This window comes from Pseudophryne corroboree, chromosome 6 (genome assembly GCF_028390025.1).
Source record: "Pseudophryne corroboree isolate aPseCor3 chromosome 6, aPseCor3.hap2, whole genome shotgun sequence".
In the NCBI taxonomy this organism is placed as follows: domain Eukaryota; kingdom Metazoa; phylum Chordata; class Amphibia; order Anura; family Myobatrachidae; genus Pseudophryne; species Pseudophryne corroboree.
In genome coordinates this window covers 681,644,647-681,660,517 of record NC_086449.1, presented here as the reverse complement: position 1 = coordinate 681,660,517, position 15,871 = coordinate 681,644,647, and the positions used below count along the sequence as shown (strand labels likewise).

At 44.7% G+C, this 15,871-nt stretch overlaps 1 long non-coding RNA gene across 1 annotated transcript in view; it reads left to right on the top strand.

Moving 5' to 3' along the window:
- Window positions 1-4,629, top strand: part of LOC134933233 (uncharacterized) — a 40,536-nt gene extending 35,907 nt beyond the window's left edge. Inside the window, exon 3 of the long non-coding RNA XR_010179646.1 lies at window positions 3,988-4,629. This is a non-coding gene — a long non-coding RNA (uncharacterized LOC134933233). The remainder of the gene's footprint in view (window positions 1-3,987) is intronic.
- The last annotated feature ends 11,242 nt before the right edge of the window (window positions 4,630-15,871 follow it).

Genomic DNA, 15,871 nt, shown 5'->3' with positions numbered 1-15,871 from the left:
AGGGCGTAATCCAAGTTTCAGTAATGGCTAGTAGGTGTAGGGAGTTGGAAATGAAAAGGTCATGAGTGGGGACCAGTTTGTTGCAAACAGATCTGGCATTCCAGAGGGCACAGGATAGGGGGTATGAGTTTGTGGGAGAGATGTGAATGAGATTATCAGGTTTGCTGTAGCGATGAGGTGAGATTAACTTTGAGGGCAGGGATGATGAGAGACTAGTGATGGTACGTGTGCCTGAGCTAGGAGGGGAAACTGGTGGAGGTGGGCAGGGAGGGAGGTCAGTGTGATGTGGATGGGGGCAGGGCCGGATTTAGGGGGGGGCGAACGGGGCGACCGCCCCCCCTAACATACAGCTCCATTCCATGTGCTGCTGTGCACACAGTGTACCGGAGATCTGCATTAGCCCCTCCCACAGCAGAGCGAGTCACAGCTGGGTGAGACAGATAGACGGGATTGAGCTGAGCACTTGTGCAGAGGGAGGAGAGAGCTCTCCCGAGTCCAAGCCAATCAGAGCTGGCCTTCCTCCCCTGCTCCTCCTCTCTCCCCTGGTCTCCCTGTGTGTGAGCCTGGTCAGCCTGTTGCAAAGCATTACTGGGATTGGGAGTCTCTCGCGTCTCACCAGTGTCTGCCCTGCATCATGTCTCCTGACTGAGCTGCAAGAGGAGCCCCCCTCCTCACCTTCCTTCTCCCCCCAGAAATTCCAATCTCCTTGTCTGCAGCTTGTAACGGAGGTCAGTGTCCCGTATGTGTGCACTGGGCAACTTAGCTGATGTCTGCTTACAGGTCAGACTTCAGCAATCAGTGAAGAGAGACATGCATTCTGTGTGATAGCAGCAGCACTGGGTGAAGAGAGAGGTCTGTGCAGCCTGCTTGTAACATGAGACATGTCTCCTCTCAGACAGACTATGGGCAGTTCTGTACACCTTTCTTAGGTGCAGCCACAGACTTTCACCCTGACCCCCACTGCTGCTCATTTATTAGTTAGCATCACAATACAATTTAATAAAAAATAAAATACTACTCTTATCTCACACACAAAAACAGCTAAATTCCCCATTGCTTTGAAAGTTTAATATTTTGTGTTTGGGAGGGGCTGGACTAGAAGTGGGAGGAGTAATGAGTAGAGAGGGGAGGAGTCCGCATAGATTCTTAAACCGCCCCCCCTAAAAGAAATGTCTAGATCCGTCCCTGGATGGGGGTGTGGGGAGGTGACAGGGAAGGGAGAGAGGGAGCAGGGCTGAGTTGTGGGGTAGCAGGACCATGGGGCAGAGGTAAATGAAAGTGGGGTAACAGGAAAGGAGGGGGAAGGAAACAGCGGGATGGAGGGGAGAAAGAGGAGGAGGTGTAGGAGACTAGGGTGGAAGGATAAAGATACATTATTAGGTAGACACTGAGTGATGTGGGGAGTATAAGAAAGCCTTGACATAGTGTTAAGTAGGTAAATAGGTTGAGGGAATGTGGAAGTAGGAGATGAGACTGTAAGGGAATCAGAGCAGAAGAATTGCAGAAATGCAGGTGAGAAAAGCAGTGTAGGCTCAACGGGTGTAGATTTAGTATGAAATGAGTCAAAAGCGTAGATAAAGTGGGTGCAGAAATGCACTGACACATTCATTTTTTTATTTTATTAGATATATTTTTATTGTTAGATGTTTAAGATAAGAAATCATTGCATACCACCAGTTGGCAAAAACATTAGTGGCAAGTAAGTCCAACAGTTCAAAGAGCTATAAATGTACAGTATAGTATAGCACAATGTGATACATAGTACTGTATATAAAATTAAGGAAAACTTGCAGGTCCATGACTTGCAAAGACTTAATTTTCTATATACATACTGTAGGACTACCATTAAAACTCCTCCAATGACATGAGGGCAGGCTGAGCAGGGGGAAAATAGGTATTTTTCTAAATGTTTTGGGCAGTGGCAGGCATTTGTCTACGAAGCATCGGCATGGTTTAGTGGGGTGATCAGAGATTAGTGGAGTGAACGGCTACAGGCTAAGTCCAGTTCAGGTTCATGCCCAACAAATCGGAGTTATCCAATTTAAAAAAATTGCCATTGGAGAGATCACTGCTAATCGTAGGCCCAAGCTAAGATGGCAACAGTAGCCAATCTCGGATTGCAGCATTTTCTCTCTGCTTGCTAGTGCTGGCTTTTGATTAGCAGGAGCATTGCAGCTGAGTTCAGTTTGATGGAGGTGAAGAACTAAGGGCGCTTCAATGACAGAAAGCGCAGAAAGCTGCAAAAGGAAGGGAAGGGACGACGGAAGATAGCAGAGTAGCTGAACTTGCGGTAAACTGCTTAATTCAGGCCACAGCGGTTCAGTTGAAGACAGGTGCAGAACCCATCAGAAGTCCAGAAGCAGTGACAACCAAGGCAAGAGATTAGGCTGGCTTTTGCTGCTCAGGCGAAGTCTACAGAAACTTGTGAAAATGACAGAGAAGACTGGAGCATATGCAAGCTCAGCCTAAGCTTCAGAAATAAGTAGGGCCCCAGTTGGGCTTTTGTACGTATTTGTATTAGGCCACCAGGATTATCACTGTGGTTTCTTTTAGGTACTAGGGCCATGCCTACAGTGGGCACTAGGCCCGCATTCTATAGTGGGCCCCATGGTTATGCAAGCACTAGGCATGTACTGCTGTTGGGCACTAGGCCATATAAATATACAATTTTTTCCTCTGATTTAGTAGCTACTACATCTGGGGCATACTGGACATTAGACCCTATGTGTTGCTATCAAGTAGGTGGGCACTGGGCTCAGGGATCATTGGGCATTATGTCCTATTTATAGTGCTGCCCCTGAGTAAAGTACTGTAAGTGGAAATAGGCCTTTGTCATACTGAGCACTAGGCCCTACATAAAGTTTGTGTGTTTGTTAGGCAGGCATTAGCAATGAGGGACTATTGAATTAGGCCAGCAATGTAATGATTAACCACACTGTAAGGCAAGTACAAGGCCTGAAGCATCTGAATGGTGGGTGTTAGACCTATGCTCCCCAACAAATGGCACTGATTGTGAAGGGTTAGTCCAGCTCCCACATTAACACTGGGCCACCAGCATAAGTAGGGACATCTGCCATTTTCTTCTACTGTTTGGGGTATTAGGCCATCAAAGTAAAAGAGTACAGCTGGCTCTCATAAGTTAAAAAGGTTTTGTTGCTTTACTTTGGGAACTTGTATATTGTGTAAGTTCAGAGTTATTCATACTTAAGATAAATTGTTACTGTTAAATTCAGTGTTATGGTGCCCATACACTTGTGATATAAATGGTACTAACCTTCGATTTCGACTAGATCTGTGAGAGAAATTAGGGGATTGTATTTTTTTTTAACAAACTGATTAGTTGTGATGGATTGAACAGGTGCAGGCCAATTAGTAGCCACTAAGGGTATAAATCCCCAGCTCTGTATACTGTCAGATCACCTTTGAAAAAGCTGCAGGACCTGCAGCGAAACGTGTTACGTGTTACCTCAAATCACCAATTTTTCATTGGAAACTGCTTTTCATGTGCCCGGACCTTTATTGGACTTCAAACACGATTGTGCAGAGAGGACAACCACTTGGTGAATGGACTAGCTACTGGTGCTCATTTACATCTGCTCGACATTAAGGACTCCACACTCTAGTGAGGATTCAGGACCCGCAAACATCACCCTATTCAGGGACTTTATTCAGGGTACCTCCAGCGGGCGCTTTTGTGGTAATGTTATATCTGGACTGTGCCATCAGGCCTATTTCCATTGCATTTCATACACCCATCTGCAGTCCATGCTAATTAAGGAATGGTCTCTAGCACTCGAGCAGTTTATATTGGTGATTCTGAATGTTTTTTATGCGTAGTTAAGATACATTTTTATGTGTTTTTTAAATAAATGCTTTTTTACCTTTCCATCCATCCTCATGTGTTATAACATTGTTTAAATACATTATTTGATTAGTTCATTACGTCAAGCGCTGCTACTATACATTTTTTTCTGTGTTTTTTTTCAGGTTTACACAGGTTTGACTAACCATGTTTCTATAGCAGCAGCTCTATCATTAGAACAACAGCCCTCCTTGCGCCTGATCCTAACCTCGGTTGATTCTATTTCTGCTTTTACATATACAATTATGTCTTGAAATAAAAAGCACATATTTTTTTCTACACAATTTCATGTGCTTCATTATGAAAACTTTATACTGTTTGAAAAAGTTCAGCCATGTTGGTTGCATATTTAAAAAAAGTCATAGGCATTTTTTTACGCTTCTCAAATGGAAATGCTGACCTTGATATACAGTATATAGCAACAGATGTGGTGCATTTTGATACTATGGCGTTGCGTGGCACCACTACCAGGGGCACATATGCAACTTGGTGCAGGTTGATGGAACCGGGGAGCCATCTTCCTACCCCAAGTTGCATGTGTGCCCCTGACTGTGGTGCCACTCAACGCCGTAGTATCAAAATGCACCACATTTGTTGCTATATATAGCATTTTTGTTATGTCAAAAATGTAATGATGCAGATGTGTTGCATCATGAAAACTTTATACTGTTTGAAAAAGTTCAGCCATGTTGTGTCTTCAAATAAAAAGCACATATTTTTTTTATGCAATTTCAGTTTGCAAAATAAAAAATTTTGTTACACGACAAGCAATGTGATGTGTAATTTTCTTACCTTGCAGTACTTATACTGAAGCAGTTTGATAATAGCCTTGCAGGTTTCAGGTATGATGTGTCCCAAAGCCTGCGCAGAGATACGGGTCCCATACTTCAGGTCCTCAAACGACTGTCCAGTAGCAAGGAACCGCAGGGTAGCCACGAGCCTCTCCTCCGCAAAGATAGGAACCCGCCATTTGGTATCACGCTTCTGTATGGGGGGGTCACCAGACGCAGCAACTCCTGGAAGGTGTCATCATTCATGCGCAGGAAGTTGCGGTAATCATCCGGGTTGTTGTCCCTGATCTCATCCAGGAGGGGCATGTAGGAGCGAGCAGGCCGCTTAAGCAGCCACTCCTTGGTCCAGCAAGATCTCTCCCTCCGCCTTTGCTGGGCCCTCTCCCTGTCTCCCCTCATCTTCAGCACAGATTAGCACATGAGAGCCTGATAGCATGTAGAATCCATCTCTACACACAGCAGTATAGAAACACTTTGTAATGCAAGCAGAACAAAGCAGTGCACGGTAGCTAGCAATGTGGAACGAGCAGCAGGTATAAACCAAACTTCTCTAGTCACAGAGCAAACAGAAGTGCACAGACTATAAAATGGCTGCTTGATAATATATCCCCCAGACAGGCCAGCCCTCTATTTAAATTTTTCTTAATCTGGCAGATAAATCTAGTGTGCTTTTGGTCAGCATGCGATGCGCTCAAATTCGATCATCCGATACCACCCGATTTCCAGTCGTAAGGGGCATGAGATAAATTGCAGGATTGTATGAGCATCGAATGCACAAAAAAATGCACTTTCGATGCGATTTGTCTCAAGGTGAGCTTCAAGGGAAATCGGGGCCTATATTGCGTCGAAGGCAATCGCACAAGTGAATGCGTACCATTAAGGCCAAAGATGCAAGTTGGCCACCTATTTGTTGGTTTAGCGTGGTGTTTCTTTGTAGTTATTAGTTAAGATTCTTGTATGGGTGCATGTACTTTTGGGTGGAGAAGAGACGTCTAGCAATGTGACAAGAATTGTAACTGTTAGTGCACATTTTGTGTATGTCTTGGCTTCTCACACTACTTCTGAGCCTGTTATGTTGACCTCTGTATACCCATGCAAAATCTACGTTCCACCTCCACTGTGTGAAGCACAATTGATGTAATGGGGTGGCTAAGATAATTCACCTACTGGGTGAAGACCACTGTTACCCCTAGTGTATTTTATTCCCATCAGAAAAAAACCTTGCACTCTGACCCTCTGACTCTGTCTAAAGTAGCCTATTCTGGTTATATTGTGAGCAACACTGCCAAGGAAGAACTGACTGCCAATAGGATCTGTTTCAATAACCTGTGAGTGTTGTAGATTGCTGCTCTTTGTCCATTCCTGACAGCGGCATCCCAAGGAGATCAAATTGCAGCTAAATCCCTCCTTTCTGTCACCTTTGAGGCCGTGTTGCCTATTAGCTTGCTATAGTAAACACATGGGGATGCGTTTAAGATGCCGGCTGTCGGGATCCCAGCAGTTGGAATTCTGATGCCAGAATCCCGACAGCAGTCAAAATGCTGTTGGCGGAATCCCGACAGGGTCAGAAGACAGACGCTGGAACCCCAACCACCGGCATTCCAAATGTAAGTATAGCGGGCAGGTTAGGTTTAGGGCTGCAGGGGTGGGATAAGTTAGGTTTAGGCACCTCCTAGGGGGGCTAGGGTTAGCTATGGGGGAGGGGGGTTAGGGTTAGGCTTGCGGGGAGGAGGAGTTAGGTTTAGGCACTATTCGGGGAGGTTAGGGTTAGGCTGTGGTAAGGGAGGGTTATGGGTAGGGTAGAGGGGGGGAAACATACTTACCTCGCCCTACTCGGAAATTTTCCACTACCGGCACTGGGACTGTGACCACCACCATCCCATCCGGTGGTCAAACATACTGATCCCCACGCATGGTCCCTAACATCTACTGATTAATGGTGGGCCAGAAGGAAGAGAAATATGTGCCTGTAAAAAGTCAAGGTAATGAGGATCAGGGAATGGGACTGATATGAAATCAGTGTTATCTTCTGACTATAGCAGATGAGCTAGGGTAGAGGGAGGAAAGATTTTAATTGAGTGATATTAAAGCATTATGGGTCACCCAAATATCCAGGTATTTAAAATGAAGCATTTACTGAAGAGGATGAATAAAAGTTTAATCTGATAGATTTGTCCCAAATTAACTTCAGACCTTATTGGTATACAATGCAGTGGTGTCCACCACTGCACTAATCAAAAGCCATAGAATTCTCAGATATACTTGAAAAAGGAAGTAATTTCTCATAAAAACAAAAATACCAAGAAAATGTAGCACCCCTGTGATACTGGCCAGTAGGGAGACCAATCCCGGGCCATTTTTTTTAATCCTGGGTATCGGGATTGAAAAATGGTCACTCCCGGGATACCCGGGATTGGCTTTCTTCCTGTGTGTGTCTGTCCTTCCGCCACTCACCGCCTCTCCCCACCCGCCCTGCACATTAATCAATTCACCAAACTGCTGGGGCAGGTGGAAGAGGATCTTACTTCAGCCACAGTGACTGCAGCGGCATCCAGGAGGAGGCGGCGGGTGACGGCTGAGCTTACCAGCGGCCTCAGCGGCAGGTTATTGCGCAGTGTGACCTCACAGTCAGAGGTCACGCTGCACCGAGGGAGCCGGGAGGACGGAGCCGGTCAGCGTCTGAGCGTCCTGAGGACGCTCAAAGCTGATCCCGCAATCCCCAGGATTGGACTTTCCAGTCCCGGCATTGAATCCCGGCCTATTTTTTGCCTAAATCCTGGAATCCCACTGATCCCTTTCCCGGGATTGGCCACACTACTGGCCAGCAGTAGTAAGCAGCAATTTACCATCACAGCCGTAACAAGACATTTTGGTGCCCTGTGCCAGAAAGAGAATTGGGATCCCCCAATATTTAAAATAGAGACAATGCATGGTGAAGGCGTGGCTTCAGGGGCATAATAGTCACAAAATAATACCAATTCATATTATGCCGCACAGTAGTCTCCATTATTCAAATTATACCACGGAGTCAGGGGCGGAAATGCTGGAGACAATGAAGTCAGCTGCCGCTGGGCTTCAGCACTGAAAGGGGCACTTCCTCCATTGACTCCCCATTCTGTGTTCTTCCTTCTATTACAATGGAGCCGTGGCGCAGAGCAGAGCCGGCCCCGCCACTGAGCTTAATGACTATGCTGACAGGATGCCTTAGTTGCTAGCTGCTACTTCAGCTGTCTGGATCATCAACCCGCATATGAGCCTTGCAAGACAGGGTAAAACACGTTGACTACCCTTTGCCTACTTACAGTAAAGGTAATTGTTTTTGAGTATTCTGCTGCCCTGTAACTACCCCCCTGTCACCTGTTACCTGCAAGGGGAACTCGTGATGGATTGCAGTCATGGTGGATTGCACCTGACTGAGGAGGGTGCAGTGGTGCTGGGGGAAAGGATGGTTAGAAGGTTGGAGGAGATTTTAAACTATTTGCCTGGGCGGAGGGTATAGCAAGAAATCACAGTTCATTCAGTAAGAATAGCAGGGGTGGCGTTAGTGAACAACATGGGGGAGGAGTAGGGGGGAGGAATAGAGCAGACGGCAAGGGTAGTAACATGGGAACTAAAAAGGGTTTTAGAATAACAGTAACCAATGATGATTACGGGTCATCTTTGCTGCATTAGAATTATGATGTCCCTACCATAAGGGGAAATACATATGTCAACTGTATGTATGTAAATGCTAGATGCCTTACAGGTAAAAAGGGGAAACTAGAAATCCTCGCAGCAAGCAAGGAATATGATATTATAGGCACTACTGAAACATGGTGGGACGAATCTCACGATTGGACAGTCAATCTAGAGGGTAACACGCTGTTCAGGAGAGACAGACTAAAGAAACGGGGTGGAGGGTATGTCTTTACGTAAAGCCATTTCTAAAACCTGTTATACGGGAAGATATTCAAGAAGGGACTGTAAATACAATTGAGACGTTATGGGTAGAAATTGCATGCCGGGGTAAAGGAATAAAGAAGTTATTATTGGGGTTATGCAACAGGCCGCCTGGTATTAATGTGTTTGACAAGAAATTGTTACTGAATCAAATTGAAAGAGCAGCAGAAGTAGGAGACATAGTAGTGATGGGAGACTTTAACTATCCCAAGATAAACTGGAAAATCAATTCATGTGATACTGCAAAGGGCAATATGTTTTTAAACAGGCTAAATGATAATTACTTAGTTCAATTAATCGAGGAACCAACTAGGTACAATGTAATCTTAAATCTTAGACCTGGTATTAACTAACAATGGGGAATTGGTATCAAATATTGAAGTAGGAGAGCCCATAGGTAACAGCGGCCACAATATGGTCACATTCAATATCAGTTTTCGTAAGCAGTCCTATACTGGTTCAACTAGGACTCTAAACTTTAGCAAAGCCAACTTTGACATGATGAAGGAAGTGTTAAGGGACATTGAATGGGAAATTCTGTTTCAAGGAAAAAATACTACAGAGAAATGGGATGTATTAAAATCACTGCTAATTAATAATACTCGTAAATTTATTCCCAACAGCAGCAAAAAGAGGAATAAAAATCCCAAACCAATGTGGTTTAACAAAAATATAAAGGAATTAATAGACAAAAAAAGATGAGCATTTAAAAAATACAAATCTGAGGGGGATGCGAAGTCATTCCAGCACTATAAAGACTGTAACAAAGTATGCAAAAAAGGAATAAGAGCGGCTAAAGTAGAAACTGAAAAACTAGTAGCAAAGGAAAGCAAAGCAAAGCGAATCCCAAAAATTTTTTTAAGTACATCAACAGCAAGAGACTAAAGAAGGAGAGTATTGGCCCTTTAAAGGACAAGAGGGGAGTCTTAATCAAAAATGATAATGACATAGCAAACAAACTAAACAAGTTTTTTTCAACGGTATTTACAAGAGAGGACCAAATGCTGGGTCTAACACAAAATCTCAACACAGATAATGTCCCACTGCTAAATGCTTATTTATGTGAGGAATTAGTCTGTGACCGAATAAAAAAAGTTAAAGATTAATAAGTCACCTGGTCCAGATGGAATTCACCCGAGAGTTCTTATGGAGCTGCACGCTGAACTAGCAAGACCTCTATTTTTGATCTTCATGGATTCGGTTAAATCGTGTATGGTTCCCAAAGACTGGCGTATAGCGGAGGTAGTGCCAATATTCAAAAAGGGGAGCAAAGCTGAACCAGGTAATTATAGACCAGTTAGTCTTACATCTATAGTGGGGAAAGTATTGGAAGGTATTCTAAGGCACAGTATTCAAAAGTTCCTTGAAGCAAATAAGGTCATTAAAAGGAACCAACATGGATTTGTGAAGGACAGATCATGTCAAACTAACTTACTTGGCTTTTATGAAACAGTAAGTGCAAACCTTGATCAGGGTAAGGAGGTGGATGTAATCTTTTTAGACTTTGCCAAAGCTTTCGATACTATACCACACATGCATCTTTTCCATAAGCTACAAGAAATAGGGCTAGGGAGCACAATATGCACTTGGGTTAGTAATTGGTTAGATAATAGGGAGCAGCGCGTTGTGGTCAATAGATCATTTTCAAATTGGACTAAAGTACTAAGTGGTATGCCACAAGGGTCTGTACTTGGACCACTTTTGTTCAACATTTTCATCAATGACCTAACAGTAGGTCTAGAGAGCATGGTGTCAATTTTCGCAGACAACACCAAATTGTGTAAGGTTATAAATACGGAGGGGGATGCTGAGTCTCTTCAGAACTAATTAACTAAACTGGAAGCATGGGCGGCAAAATGGAGAATGAAATTCAACACAGACAAGTGTAAGGTAATGCACTGTAGGGGCAAGACCAAAAATAACACCTACATACTAAATGGGGTAATATTAGGGGATTCTGTACTGGAAAAAGACTTAGGGGCTCACATAGATAACAAATTAAGCAGCAGTACCCAAAGTAGGAGTGCAGCAAAGAAGGGAAATAAGATATTAGCATGTATAAAATGGGGAATTGATGCAAGGGACGAGAGTATTATACTCCCATTATATAAATCACTAGTGTGCAATACTGTGTGCAATTTTGGACACCATATTACAAAAAGGATATCCTGGAGCTAGAAAAGGTTCAGAGGCGGGCGACCAAACTAATCAAGGGCATGGAGACGCTGGAATACGAGGAAAGGCTTGCAAGGCTAGGCATGTTTACATTGGAAAAGAGGAGACTAAGAGGGAACATGATCAACCTCTACAAATATATAAGGGATCAATACAAAGAGCTTGGGAGGGACCTGTTTTCTATAAGATCAGCACAGAGGACACGTGGTCACTCGCTTAGGTTAGAGGAGAGGAGTTTCCGCACATTGAGGCAAAAAGGTTTTTTCACAGTAAGGACAATACGTGTTTGGAATTCCCTGCCTGAGAGAGTAGTAACTGCGGACTCAGTCAACACCTTTAAGAATGGGTTAGATAAATTCCTATTGGATAAAGATATTCAGGGTTATGGTGCGTAGGCACGCATTATAGTTAATATAACTAGTCCTAACATAAAAATAACTAGTCCTATAATAGGACTGCATAGGAGACCACAAATAGGTTGAACTCGATGGACAATTGTTTTTTTTCAACCTTAGTTACTATGTTACTATATATTAATATTATAAAATCTTGTCATAACTTTGTCCTTTTTAACCTGATGGAATGAAACTACAGTAGCCTAGATTAGACTTTGATTCTGCAATTTTTTGCAGTGATTAAGTTATCGTATTACCTGCAACCACAGTCAATTGATATGCAATTTTTAATCTGTTTTTATTTTATTTTATTTTTTTAGTTTTCTATTTATGTGATGTCAGTGTTATGAGTTTACAGCAATGTTTCCCACACTTGCACACCCCACCTTAACAGGCCAGGCTTTAAACATATCCATGCTTGAGCACAGATGGGTAAATCAAAATCACTGCAGTAATTAAGTCATCTGTGCTGCAGTATGGGTGTCCTTAAAACAATGATTCCCAAATGCTGCCATTACAGTACAGATTTTAATGATATCCTTGCTTGTGCATGAGCATGGATATCCTTAAAACCTGGATAGTAGTTTCGGAGTTTGGAAAACTCTGCCTTAAAACTTGTACAGTTGGAAGGAGAAGACGACAACTAGTTTATAGTGTAGGACAGGGGTGGAGAACCCCCGGCCCGTGGGCCGCATAAGGCCTGCAAAGCTGCTTGTTCCGGCCCACCTGCTTGTTTGCCAGCAAGACACGCCGCCGCTCAGTGCAGCGGCAGCATGTCTCAGCCTTCAGGGCAGGGAGGAGAGCGCAGCTACTATGTCCGGCGGCAGTAGCGGGTAGGATCTCAAACCAGCCACCGGTTCGTGAGCCAATCAGAGCTCGCGGACCAGCAGCCAATCAGGAGCCGCCACTGCCAGTCCATAAGCTCTGATTGGCTCACGAACCGGAGGCTAGTTTGAGGTCCTACATGCCGCTGCCGCCCGACATAGCCATGCTCTCCCCCCTACCCTGAACCGACCGCTGAGACATGCCACCACTGGATGGAGCTGCAGCAGTGGTGAGCGGTCTGGCACTGTGGGGGCATTTGTGTATCTGGCACTGTGGGGGCATTTGTGTATCTGGAAATGTGGGGGCATTTGTGTATCTGGCACTGTGGGGGCATTTGTGTACACTGTGGGGGCATTCGTGTATCTGGCACTGTGGGGACATTTGTGTATCTGGCACTGTGGGGGCATTTGTGTACACTGTGGAGGCATTTGTGTATCTGGCACTGTGGGGGCATTTGTGTACACTGTGGGGGAATTTGTGTATCTGGCACTGTGGGGGCATTTGTGTATCTGGCACTGTGGGGACATTTGTGTATCTGGCACTGTGGGGGCATTTGTGTACACTGTGGAGGCATTTGTGTATCTGGCACTGTGGGGGCATTTGTGTACACTGTGGGGGAATTTGTGTATCTGGCACTGTGGGGGCATTTGTGTATCTGGCTCTGTAGGGGCATTTGTGTATCTGGCACTGTGAGGGAATTTGTGTATCTGGCACTGTGGGGGTATTTGTGTACACTGTGGGGGCAATTGTGTATCTGGCATTGTGGGGGCATTTGTGTATCTGGCACTGTGGGGGTATTTGTGTACACTGTGGGGGCATTTGTGTATCTGGAACTGTGGGGGCATTTGTGTTCACTGTGGGGGCATTTGTGTATCTGGCACTGTGGGGGCATTTGTGTATCTGGCACTGTGGGGGCATTTGTGTATCTGGCACTGGGGGCATTTGTGTACACTGTGGGGGCATTTGTGTACACTGTGGGGGCATTTGTGTATCTGGCACTGTGAGGGCATTTGTGTATCTGGCTCTGTGGGGGTCATTTGTGTATCTGTCACTGTGGGGGGCATTTGTGTATCTGGCACTGTGGGAGCATTTGTGTATCTGGCACTGCACTATTGGGGGCATATGTGTATCACGTCCCATTTTAATTGGCCAACCTATTTTTTTGCGCACGCACTCAGTACCTCTAAGAGGCATAACTACTGGGAGGCAGGGTCATTTTTAAGTTGATAATTTTTGTATGGCCCCCGAAGGATTTTATAAATATCCTTATGGCCCTTTGTAGAAAAAAGGTTCCCCACCCCTGCTGTAGGACAACATAATATGTATATGGGTTCAGTATGATTTGCCAGCAAATAGGATGCTGGTGGTCAGAATACCGACGTCAACATCCCGATAGTTGAAATCTCGACAGGGGGGAGGTAAGAATGTTCACCCTCTCCCCTACCGCCTAACCCTCCCTTCCCATGGCCTAACCTCCCCCCTTAGTGTCTGACCCTTATCTCCCTCTGGTGGTACCTAAACTTAACCCCCGATGCCCCGCAGCCCAGTCCTAACCCTCTCCTCTTAGTGCCTACACCTAATCTCCCCCAGGTGGTGCCTAACCTTAACACCCCTAACCACCCCCTCACCCCGCAGCTTAGCCATATTCCCTCGGTGGAGCCTAAACCTACCCACTCCCCCCCACCCTTGCCCTAACCCAAGACGCTCGCTATACTTACGTTCAGGATCCGGCATCATTCTCCTGACCGTGTTGGGATTCCTGTGTCGGCATTCCGACAGCCGACATCTTAACCACATCCCATGTACACTTAGTACAGGGTGAGAGCAGCAGATAAGCAGCAGCAGTATCAGTGGCAAACAGAATAACATTCTAGTAAGTGCAAAGATGTAACTTTTTTAATTTAAGTCTACGTTTTAATTAACAAAAACTATTCATTGTATGCTGTATGTTTTTTTTTTTTTTTTGTTCCCATTAGGATTTAAGTTTATTCATAAAAAAAGTAGTGCGGTTGGAGTAATGGTTAGCATTACTGCCTCACAGCACTGAGGTCATGGGTTCAATTCCCAATCTGGCCCTAACTGTGTGGAGTTTATATATTCTCCCCGTACTTGCTTGAGTTTCCTCTTACAAGCCAAAAATATACTGGTAGGTTAATTGGCTCCTGACATAAAAGAACCCTAATATGTTAAGTGTGTGTGCAAGTACATGGGCAGACTAGATCAGTGATGGCTAACCTTGAGACTCCAGCTGTTGTTGAACTACACATCCGAGCATGCCCTGCATCAGTTTTAGCATGGCCAAATAACAAAACTGTAGCAGGGCATGCTGGGATGTGTAGTTCAACAACAGCTGGAGTGTCAAGGTTAGCCATCACTGGGCTAGACTGTCCGAGTGGTTTTTACCTGCCGTCACATTCTATGTTTGTATGATGTGGGGGCTGAATGATGTGGTGGTTATGAATGGAGAAAAAAAAATAGGAATGATAATTTGTCAGATAAAATGGGTTTAAAAGAGGTGTGCACATTGTGGGGTAGGGTAATGGTGTGTGTAGACTGTAAATGAATTGATAAAAACATATAACCAATAAGTACTGCTGTATTTACAAAGTCCAATTGTTGGCATTGGGGGGGTGGGGGTGCACCAACATTTATCTTGCCTCCAGGCAACTGAGATGAGGTTATGCCACTGCACACACTAGTGCCACTTAAACATATTACTCCAGAAAGAGCCCCCATTTCATATTACTCCAGGTAGTGTTCTTTATACACATTACACCAGGTAGAGCCCCTTATACACATTACATCAGATAAAGCACTTTTACACATTACACTAGGTAAAGCCCCCTTTTACACATTATGCCAGGCAGAGCTCCCTTTTACACATTACTTCAGGTAGAGTCCTATTTACACATTATGCCAGGCAGAGCCCCTTTCACACATTACACCAGGTGCAGCTCCTTTTACACATTACACCTGGTAAAGCCCCCTTTTACACATTATGGCAGGCAGAGCTCCCTTTTATACATTATGCCAGACAAACCCTATTATACACATTATGCCAGACAAACCCTATTATACACATTATGCCAGACAGAGCCCACTTTTACACATAGCTCCACTCTCACTAGAGCCCCCTCTTATACATTATGCCAGAGCCCCTAACACACATTTTGCCAGGTAAAGCCCCCTTTTACAATGCTAGGGTGAGAGAGTGAGTGTGTGTTTCGTATAGACTCAATGGGCAGTTGCCCATGGGCCCCAGGAGTATGCAGCCCTAGGCTGATAGCTGAGGGACCCCTTTTTCCAGGGATACCAGAATTTTGAAAATCGACCATGGGGAACCAAAGATATCCTACTTCAAAGCAGTGTTCCCCATCTGAGCATGTTAAATGCTTTTCCCAGCCAGATATCTTGGGTTCTGTCTGACTTTGAGTTTTTTTGAGGGTATACCCCAAAAGCTGGGACTCTCATCTTTCAGTATACACTGGAAACTTGTCTCTGTTTTGCCCAGATTTAGAGATATCAGCCTTCCAGCAGCTGGTCCCTGCTCCAGCTCCACACACCTGGTATGCAGTTTTATCATTTTGTCGATGGATTGCTCTTGCTCCTGAACGCTGGTTTCCAAGTCCCCAGTACCTCCTGAAAGGTGGGACTCTCTAGCTTTTTAACCTATTGAAAGATAAGAAATCTATTGTCAAGAACTGGAGATATCTGCAGTCATGCAAACTGCCCTCCCACCAGAAATTGAGCACACTACACTATCCACCCATTCCTGCATATTAAACACCCCTACCATCCTGGAAGCCATGTACCGGCACCCCTTCATTCAGTCCAATGCCCCCTTCTGTAGTTTAGTGTTCTCCCTCCTGGCCCATCTCCCACCA